Here is a 10,464-nt window from a genome sequence, read left to right on the forward strand (position 1 = left end):
ATGAGCGGTCCGCGCGCGGGTGTGTGTGTGTGTGTGTGTGTGTGCACACGCCGCGCGCGCCAGGCGCGTACCTTTACCTCTGACGAAACTGCGGTGGAGCTCCCGCCGCCGTCGCCGGGCTCCGTCATACGCCCGGCGCCGGTGTCTGCGCCGAAGGCGGGTGCCAGGCTCTGCACCTGCCCAGCGGCCACCTCGGGGTAGGGGGCTGGCTGCGGGAGAGGGGCAGAGTTGCTGCTGGGAAGATACTGTCACCAGATCTGCACTTGTCATCCAAGACTAAGACGCTAGTCAGGGAGACCTGAAATCTCGAGAGAACCTGCAGCCCATAGCAAGAATTGTCAGCTCTGGACCTGACCCTGGGTTTTAAATCTATCTTCAGCGCCAGCGGTGAAGTTTTTGCCCCGTTAGCCTATCCAGCTGGGATATTTCACCCCGGGATACTAGAAAATTGGGTAATCAGGTGTCAGCAGAAGCAGTGCAGTGAAAGTTAATCTGGGACATTTGCCTTTTTTTTTTTATTGAACCACGTGACAGGCCAAGGATCTTCTGGTGATCTTTGCCGGCCCAACTTGGGAAATGTAATTGATAGGATGAGCTTCGCAGCCGCCCCTAGAAGGCTCAAACAGCCCAGCCCGAAGAGGACCTGGGCGGGCCTGGGCGGGCCGATTCCGGCCTCCTCATTTTACAGTTGGGTAAAGAGGCTGCGAGGGGTAAGCGGCTTGGACAGGACCATGCAGCCAGTGGGTGACAGAGCCACCCAGGGCTCCTGACTCCAGGTCCTGTGTGTTACCTCGAAATAGCACTGGACTTGGAGTCAGAAGGCCTGAGTGGAGTCACCTTCCCCACTCTCTGGCTGGGTGACCCCGGAGCAAGCCATTTTAACTCTCCGAGCCTCTTTTCCTCCTTCTGTCAAATGGGGCCGGTGGTGCCTCCGAGAGGACCTGGCGCAGTGGTGGGGGTGAGCAGTGATTGCATGTGAGATGTCTGGGTGTTTCTGCAACCCCCTCTTCTCCCTCAGTCCTTCCCTGGCCCTCCTTCCCTCCTCCATTTCTCCCTTGGGGAGCGATTGGGAAAGTGGGTAAAACAGTAACCCATTGTCTTTGTCCAAAAGGTTTGTGTAGCGTTTGGTGGCTAACCTAGGGCTAGATTAGAGGGAGGGCGTCTGTATAGGAGACTTAACTTTTACCCATTGGGGCCAAAGTACAGAAATTGAGCAGAACAGGATTGTGAAAGTTTCTTGGAAAGATCTGAGGACTATCTCCCAAAGGACTCTGGGTTGGTTTCACCTTTGCTCAGGCTGTGCCCCTTGCCTGGCGCGCCCTCTCCCCCACCCCCATCCTGCATGGCCCTCTCCTCTAGTAGGCCTGCCCTGCTGGGCGTGCCTGCGCCCTGTCCTTTGGTTTCTAGTCTGTGTCCTACAAGCAGCCACTTTGTGTGTGTGAGTCCCAAGCCCAGTGAGATCCCAGAACTAGAGGTGCTTTTTCTCCTTGTGCCTGCCTGGCACCTGTCAGCATGTTCTGAGCTGTGTCCCTTTGCTCAGCTCTTGGTTAGGCACATGGATTACAGGGTTCAGCCGGGCCCTGCCAAGCAAACGCTCCCAGGGTGGCAGGGGGGCAGCAGGGCAATGGGTGTGGGGAGAGAGGAATGCAAGGGTTGCAGCTGTGGGCAAAGGCTTAGGCCACGCAGTAAGTCCACGCTAAATATGGGCTGTTTGAAGTCACTTTGAGGCATCAGTCATTGATGCACCAAATGCCAGAGTTGGCAGGAACTTTGTAAATCAGCTGTCCAGCCCTTATCATTTTTAAAGTATTTAATTATAGGGTGGTTGAAAACACTGCCAAGTATAAAGAAAAAAATTAAAAGTATGTAATATCCAAAGATAATCCTTATTCATTTTCATATATACGTCCAGACTTGTCTTTCCTGTTCAAATAGATCCCATCCTTTTTTTTTTTTTTTCCAAAAATGGAGTCATTCTATATATATTAATTTTTATCCTGGAATCACAGTTTGGTTACTTTTTTTTTTTCTCCTTCAAAGAATATGCCACAACTGTCTCTCCACATCAATAAGTAATACTTAATATTTTAATGATTGTACGTTATTTTATGGAGGGTTGAACTAAAATGTATCTAATCAACTCTTTACTGTTACTCATTTAAGTTGTTTATAATTTTGTTTCTTTTAGAAGCAATGCTAAAATGAATATCTTTGTGCTTATGTGTTCTTTCCTTCCTTTAAATTCCTAGAAGTGAAATTACTCCGTCAAAGGAACTGTGCAGGCGTTTGGTAAACACATTTCTGGATTGCCTTCTAGAAATAGTGTGCTAATTTACACACTTACCAGCATCGTGTGGGAACGCCTGGTTCTCCATATCCAGATAACTCTTGGTATTTGTATCGTTTTTCATTTTTACCAGCCTGTTCATCAATAAATTCTGTCACCCTTATTGTTTTAATGTGCATTGATTTGATTAGTTATGATGCTGAAGTCGCACCCCCCACCCCCATGTGGTCATGGGCCATTTGTGGTTCTGTTCTGTGAAGGGCCATGGTTGTGACCCTGGTCCTTTTTGCACTTGGTATCTTGTCCCCTCATCGTTCTAAAGCTGGATCTGAGCACTCAGAAGGGGCCCCTCTCACATGGAGAATTGGGAAAATGGCTTGACATCCTGTGTCCACTTGCTAGGTCTGGAATATTGCTAACTGCACAGCCCTTGAAGTTAGAACCAGCTTCTTTTCCAAGTCAAAGTTGAAGCCTTGCAGGTGCAAGTTGAAAATGGTGCCTGTTTACCCCTTCCCTGAGTGAGCCCAGGGGGAGTAACTTTGCCTGAGCCCAGAAGGCCACATGTCTCCTAGAGGCGGGAGGTTGTGCTTCACCGGTTCCCTTTCTGGTGCTAATGGTCCAATGCCTATGGAACCCTGAAAAGGCTGAGGACCAGCAGCTGGGCCCCTCACCTTGGGGCCCTCCCCTCCCCAGCTGGTGCAGGCCAGCCAGAAGCTCTGTTGTACCATGCTATGAGTCACCCTTTTCCTTTCTCTCTGGAATAACAGAAGGAATACTGGCTTGAGTCAGAAGCAGCCTTGCATATAGGGGCTCAGGCTTGGAATTGAGGTCATGACAAAAACATTGCAGAGTTCACAGCTGCCTTCCCCCTCACTGTTGTTGTGTCATCATCATTTATGGAGCATCCCCTAGATCCCATGCACGCTGGCGAGCCTTCTGTTTGCACCATTACATTTCCTTCTCACAAGGATTCTACAGAGCATAGGTTTTGTTTTACAGTTTCACAGACTATAGTTCCAGAGAGCTCACTGTTTTGCTGAAGACTGGCTACCTACCTATACTAGTTGGAGTACTTGGAAGAGCCAGGATTACGGGGTGACATCCCAGACCACTGGACTCCAAGCTCCTTGAAGACAAGGACTCCTCCCTGCTGGTGTTCATAATTGTGTTTATAGCACCTTGAACAAATAAAGGCACATTGTATAGAGAGGAGATGACAGAACTCCAAAGTCTTTCTGTTTACCTAGGCCTCGTTTCTCAATCTGTGACAAGGGGATACTAGGCCCTAACTCCGAGGGCTGGGAATGAAATAACACTGTATATAAAATGAGCATTGACTTGCTGCCCCTAAAATTTAGGATTAAGCATAGTGCTCACTCCCATGCCCACAATCTTTTTTTTTTTTTTTTTTTTAATGTAAATAAAAGAAAATTGTTGGCTGTGTGCGGATGAAGGGAAACTACATAAAGTCACTTGAAAGAGAATGAGCAACGTCAGTTCCTTCTCTCCTAAGGGAGTGCTGTAGCCCATGGACACTCGGCTGAGGCAGAATCAATTGGATTGACCGTTCCGTTCCTCTTCCCTTCTTCAGGTCTTGGTCCTCATGCATTCACAACAGGATCCTGCCACTGCTACCAAACAGATCTTTGCCTCACCAGACTTCATCATTTCCTGTTTGTCTGTGGCCTGGTGGCACATCACTCCTCTTAGAGTACATGTCTGATGTCACGCCCCTGCTCACATATCTCCCATGGCTCCCAAGTATACATCTATTTTTAAGACTATTATTTTTCCCATGCAGTTTTAGGTTCACAGTAAAACAGAGGAAGAAGCAGAGAATTCCCTTGTACTTTCTGCCTCCCGCTACTACTACCCCTCTCCAGAGGGGTGGATTTGTTACAACCGATGAATCTACCGATACAGCATATCACTGCGGAGTCCCTAGTTTATATTAGGGTTTACTCCCGGATGTAAGTTCTTTGAGTGTGGACAAATGTATAAAATATGTATCCATCATTGTAGCATTGGACAGGGAGTGTTTCCCTGCCCTACCATCCTCTGTGCTCCGCCTGTTCTTCCCTCCCCAAGCTCCTGGCAACCACTGAGCTTTTGACTGTCACCATAGTTTTGCCATTTCCAGAATGTCGTATAGTTGGAATGGTGCAGTATGTAGCCTTTTCAGATTGGACTCTTTCATTTAGTAGTATGTGTTTAAGGCTCCTCCACATCGATGAGTTGACAGTTCATTTTCCCCATACTTCAAAATTAAAGCCTAAATTTTAACCCGCTGTTCAAGGACTTCAGGTACATGCGATAGAAGAGTCTGGCCCCCGACATTATCCTGAGTTGTCTGCTTTCCCTGTGGGGTCCTGGTTTATCCCCGAATTTGCCATGAATTTTCCTCAAGCCTCAGGCTATTCTTTTCTGTTTCTTGTCTCCATTCCCACCATGCCAGTTAGCAGTCCTGTGAGACCCAGCTCACGTGCCATCATTTCGGTGATGCCTGCACCCTCACCCCCAGGTACATCTTCACCCTTCGTGGGGATCAGCAGAGCACCCACTTTAGAATCAGCTCCCACGGGTTGCAGTCCTGCTTCTGCCGTGGGTCAGCTGCGAGACCTTTTGTGAATCGTGCAGCCTCTCTGAGCTTCCATTCCCTCACACGTGGAGGTGGTGATTAGCAATCCTTTTCATACAAATCATTGTAGAGAGTCCATGGACATCAAATGACAACGTGGAATGAAGCACCTCGCGCGTGGCCTGGCTTATAAGGAGCCCCACGTACTAGGTCACCTCTTCACATGACGTTCACCTGGGTGAATTCAGGAAATCACTGCGGGACGTGAGCTTCCGGGGGGGCCAGCCTTTTTGTCTAGTTCAGTCACTGTTTGCCTGGTGCACGGCAAACATTTAATACATCCTCGCTGGGCTAGCCCGTGAGCCTCTTCAGGGAAGACACGCTTCTCACTTTGTACCTTCAGCCCCGTGTTCCTCACATGTGTTTGTGGGACGAACTGGAATGTCTGTCCCCATTGCCATCCCTCTGTTTTTTTGTTTGTTTTTGCTATAGGACTTATACGCTGGTGAGAGAGAGAGAGACAGAGAAAGTGAGAAATTACGTCCCCAGGGGATGGCCACACCACAGTCCCCTCTCCTCCCTTTCCCCCTCTGGATTGTGAGCACGTACACACACGGTATCCCATCATTTTAATGCATTTGTAGCCTACCTGAACTTCAAGCCCTCACTTGAGAGCGTCTTCTCTGGAAAGCCTTTTTAAGCTCACTGTTCTTCGGCCTTTCCTACCCAAATGGAGTGTGCCACGAACTCCCCACGGTGCCTGAGTGTGCTTTCTCCCTATAGCTGGATTTAAAGCGCTGGAAGGTCAAAAATGAATTATTTTTATCCTGAACTAGCATCGTGGTTGCTCATTTAGTAGACAAGTGTTAGAGCAGAAGAATGTTTTATATGCCGAGGTATCAGGTTCCCTGAGAAGAACATTGTATTTTAAACATCTTCCTGTGGAAAACCGAGGCAAAGCTAGGCAGAAGAGGACATACATGAGAACAAGAGAAAATCCCCATGTCCCTCCAGCCAGCTTCTACCATGACGGACTTGTGGCCACGTTTGTTCCCCCTTCCACACGCTGCATCATTTCACCCGTGACTGTTTCCGTGTGTATGTAGGAAGAGGCCTTCGCATGCCAGCACGTGGGTTCTCCCAGGAACTCTGCGAGGCTGCTTCTCCTTCCCTGTTTTGTGAGTGATGGAACAGAGGCACAGAGGTTAGGGACCTTGCTCAGGGTCTTGCCACAAATGAGCGGCTAATCTGGGATTTGAACCTTGATTGCAAGCAGCTCCGTCTCCTGCCAGGCTTAGAAGGGCCCTTGGACAGCATTCAGTCCACCTTAGCCTTGTCCAAAAGAGGGGATATACTGAGCACTGCAGGAGGACCTGCTCCCCAACCAGTTCTTTTCCAGTGCCAGGACTTGGGGTGGGGCCGTCTTGGCTTTGGGAGAGAGGCCATGTAAGTAGTCCTCTGAGAGACACTTGCCCAGAGGGGCTGACTGTGGGTGGCCTGAAACCCTGGGTGAGGCCTACCAGCATCCCTGGGCAGACTGCATTCTCTTCTTGCTTTCAGTGTTCTTAAATCCCAAAGGCTTCTCTTGCACCCCTTGCAGCTGACCATGGCTTCTCTCTGTAGATGCTCAGATCACCCAGTGAGGGACACAGGGCCGTGGATCAACAGCCTGGGTTCATAGAGCTCAGAGAGAAGGGGCCAGGCCAGAGGTCCCACAGCTGGGGCAGTCACGGGGTCTATAGCTTATGGTGGGAGATTCCCAAGTTCCCTGCCATGCCCCTTTCTTCAGACTGAGACTGAGTTGCCACAAGTCTAGAATGAAAGACCATGGAGACTTTTACAGATGGAAGGGTGAGGTCATTGATTTATGATCTCCAAGGCCTGTAATGAATGCTTCGTGTTTTAGGTAAGAAAGTAAACATTTGCTTTATTTATTTGGGAGATTGAGAGGGCCTTGAATCCTAGGATTGGAACAAACCTGTGGCTTGAGCCTTAATTTATTCATCTGGGAAATGGGGCTGAGAGTAAGTACTTGAGGCAGTGCCTGTAAGGTATTGAAAATGCTTAGTCAGTAATAGTGCTTGTTAATATTTAAAAGACACAGATAAAATGTAGACCCTGCTCTTTGTCTCCCCCTGGGCTTTAGGCCCTTGATCTGTCTGTGCCTGAGGTTCCTCTTTCAGAGTACTACATTTCACACTTGATCTTGGCCAAGAGGCTGAGACTGCCCCAGTGCAGTCTTTCCCTTCCTTCCCCCTCTACTTCTTGGGGAAATGGAATCCCTTCCAGCCTTAGCAAGTGTTGCAATACTGACTTATCGGAAACCAAATCCAGTGACATGTCGCTTTAAGAAGAGAAGAAATATCAGATAGGGATTGAGAACTCTGAGCTTTGGAGTTTAACTGCCTAAGGTTTAAATAGGCCTCTGCCACTTACAAGCCGTGTGACTTTGAGCAAGTATCTCCACCTCGCTGGCCCCAATCACTTCATATACAGAATTGGGGGTAGTAATCGTATGCTCTTAGGATAACTGCAGGGGATGGACGAGGCCTGCAGTACTACCGACACGTAGTAAGCTCTCAGTAAATGGTGTCACCATGAGGGCAGTGACATGATTTAAAAGACAAACTACGTACATGCCAAGGAGCTTTCCGGGAGTTGGGCGCGCCTTGGAGACCATCTTGCTTAATGCCTTACCTTGGAGTGAGGAGACAGAGTGGGAACAGAGAGGGGATGCCTTCAAGTCACGCCGCGAAACCTCCAGCTGCTGTCTGCGTGGCCAGGGCTGACTGCGTAGCAGGGACTCGGCTGTCTGGGACCCACTGTCTGGGAGCCCAGGCAGGCGAGCCCGCTTGGCTGAGATGGATGCTCTCCGACAGCTCTGCAGCCGGATTTTTTCCTTGCGATTGCCTGGCAGAGCACAGTCATTTAGCAGAGGGAAGCGAGGAGACGTTAGGAACCAGGCCCTGAGCCGTTGCAGCAGCCAGCCCACGAGTCACTCCCTGATGTTGCCATGGCAAACAGCCTTGACAACGTGGTGCTCACGCCTTTATTTCTGGTCTGTCTCCTCATGGGGAAGTGTGGTACCCAGATCACTGGGGAGGGCCATGCCCCGGCTCCTTGGCACTGAGGGTGACCTGGTTATACAGTCCCTGCTCAGGACATCTGCACGCCCACCTGCTCAACCTGCATACCCACTCTCTTGGGTATGCTCTCGGGGGCCTCAAATGCCCATCCATCTAACCGTTCATGTGTTTGTCGAACCTCATGTGTCTGTGTGTGTCACCCTGCCACACTGCACCCATTGCTGCATGAGCAAAACAACATAATGTCCTTCAGGTAAACTCCTGCATTAGATGTTCCGTCTGGCCTCATCATAAGCACATCCAACAATGATGAGGAGGAAGACAACAGTTAACAGCTGCTAACCGTTTTAAGAAATTATCCCGCTAGGCCCCATGCTAAATTCTTCACATGTGCAATCACATTTCTTCTCAAAGGAAGCCCATGAAGTAGTCCCTCCCCACCAGGAGTGCCCCCGTCTGCTCTGTGGTCCCACAGTTTGTTCCAGACGCCTCTTATTCCTTCCTTTTGCTCTGTACTCTGTCACCCTGATAGGTGAATGTCTGCCCTCTGGCCACCCCTGAACAAAACAGATGGGACAGACTGGCTAACCAGGAGACCTTTAAATGTCCCAGTGAGGAATTTGGACTTGGCAAGCAGTGAGGACTCGGCAGAGGGTTTGATTATAATTATTAATTATTAATAACTAATCATGCAAAGTTACTAATACTTAGAGACCACTGAGAATGCGCCAGGTACTAGCTGGGACCTTGAAGTGCATTGTCTGGGTCATCCTCAACTGTCCATGAGGTTGTGCCAGGACATAGAAGAAAACTGAGACTTTGAGAAGCTCAGTGACCTTTAACCACCTGGCTAGGAAGTGGTGGGGCTGGGACTTGAACCTAAATCTGTCTCGTCCTAAGCACACAGCGTGGTTAATGTGAGCACATGGGAAGGACTGGAATGGAGTGTCAGGAGACAGCTGGGTGGCCTCAGCTGTGGGAGTCGGTGAACGTGAGCTGGATATGGGAGAAATGGCACAAAGAGGGTAAGAGGGCTCACAGTGGTGTCCCCTAGAAGAGGAATGGTTTGGGGGAGTATTTGTATGGACGGACATTTGTTGACTCAGGGCCCACCATGTGCCAGGTCTGTCCCCACTCTTGGTCTTCCCTGGAGCCTGGTTCAAGCCTGTTATGTCATTGTTTATGTGTATACCCTTACCGTTCTCTCTTCTCTACCTGTAGAAATGAAGACCTGAGCTCCCTAAGGAAAGGGGAGCTCGTCAAACTTTGTCTCCATCAAATTCCTCAGTGTCGGAACCAGCAGTTAGCGTAATGGCTATGTCGTTGAACTCCCACATAGTCGACCGCGGTTCACGTCCCGGACCCAGTGACTTAAAACTCACGTCACACACGTGTGCCTGCGTGCCCAAGATCCCAAGAGGAGAATGGAGGAGAGGGAATTGCGGTGTGGCCATCCGCCTGGGGGATGATTTCTCACTTTCTGTCTCTATGTCTTTCTCTCTCTGTCTGGCGAGCGCACGTGCCCTATAGCGAAAATCTCTCCAAAAAAAAAAAAATTCCTCAGTGTCTTCACAGTCCCTCACCCCCAATAAGAATTTGCTGAATGAATGAATGAGCAAATGTGGTTTGATCTCAGAAAATTCATCTAACATTTGCCTGGCCCCAGAGGCCCCTTCTCTGTACTTGGAGCTGTGCTAGAATGTGTGGGGGGAGGTGAGTATAGGGGTATGGTACCAGTCCCCACCAGGAGCCCACTGCCCTTGACACCAAGATAACCCTTGCCCACAAAGGCATCAAAGGCAAATGCCTGGCAGAGCCTCCAGAACCACCTATCAGAATTCACCTTCAGTGGGCAGGTCTTGGCGGAATGTTAAGCCACCTTGGAGAATCTGGTCTGCTATGAGCCATTGCTTCGGCCCACCTGGGCAGAGGCTCAGAGCTCTAGGTTGCTAGGTATCTGCAAGGAGTCTGGTCCCATGTCCCCAAATCTTCTGGGGAGACTGAAACCTGCACCTTACACTGGGTCTCATGTCTACTGCCCAACCACTCTAGAGAGACTAAGGAAGAAAGAGGGATCTGGGGATGTGGAGGTGAAGGGACAGGGAAGGGCTTGGGGACCTTGCTAGGAATCTGCTATGTGCCATCTCACACTCTTCCCACCTAGGACTTGATGCATGCAGTTCATGCAAGCTTGGTGGTCATGTCCAGGCCTCACGACATTAGGAGCAGCACACCAGTCCTGTCGTGTGTGTGTGTGTGTGTGTGTGTGTGTATGTGTGTGTGTGTTGTAGGCCCGAGGGTCTACCTGGGCAGACATATGGACCACATCACTGAAGGCAATTGGGCCTGTTTAGTGAAGGGGAAAAGGGGTCCTGGACATCTGTCTTCTTCTCAAATACAATATGAAAATGCAAAGCTAATGGATCATAAAGATGTATACGAGCCTGGAGGAAAGGTATATTTTGTTTAGTGTTCTCTGACTGAGAAAGCAAGGAAGTGAGGTGCATTTTGGT

General features: G+C 49.6%; 1 long non-coding RNA gene and 1 other non-coding gene across 2 annotated transcripts in view; both read left to right on the forward strand.

The window, feature by feature from the left end:
- Window positions 1-2,463, forward strand: part of LOC106735113 (uncharacterized) — a 2,854-nt gene extending 391 nt beyond the window's left edge. Inside the window, exon 2 of the long non-coding RNA XR_001370528.2 lies at window positions 2,250-2,463. This is a non-coding gene — a long non-coding RNA (uncharacterized LOC106735113). The remainder of the gene's footprint in view (window positions 1-2,249) is intronic.
- MIR378A (microRNA mir-378a) lies at window positions 764-823 on the forward strand. Its single transcript, NR_129421.1, has one exon. It is a non-coding gene; the product is annotated as a microRNA mir-378a (primary transcript).
- Window positions 2,464-10,464: the final 8,001 nt, after the last annotated feature.

The sequence above is a fragment of the Tupaia chinensis genome, unplaced genomic scaffold, assembly GCF_000334495.1.
Source record: "Tupaia chinensis unplaced genomic scaffold, TupChi_1.0 Scaffold000303_1, whole genome shotgun sequence".
In the NCBI taxonomy this organism is placed as follows: domain Eukaryota; kingdom Metazoa; phylum Chordata; class Mammalia; order Scandentia; family Tupaiidae; genus Tupaia; species Tupaia belangeri.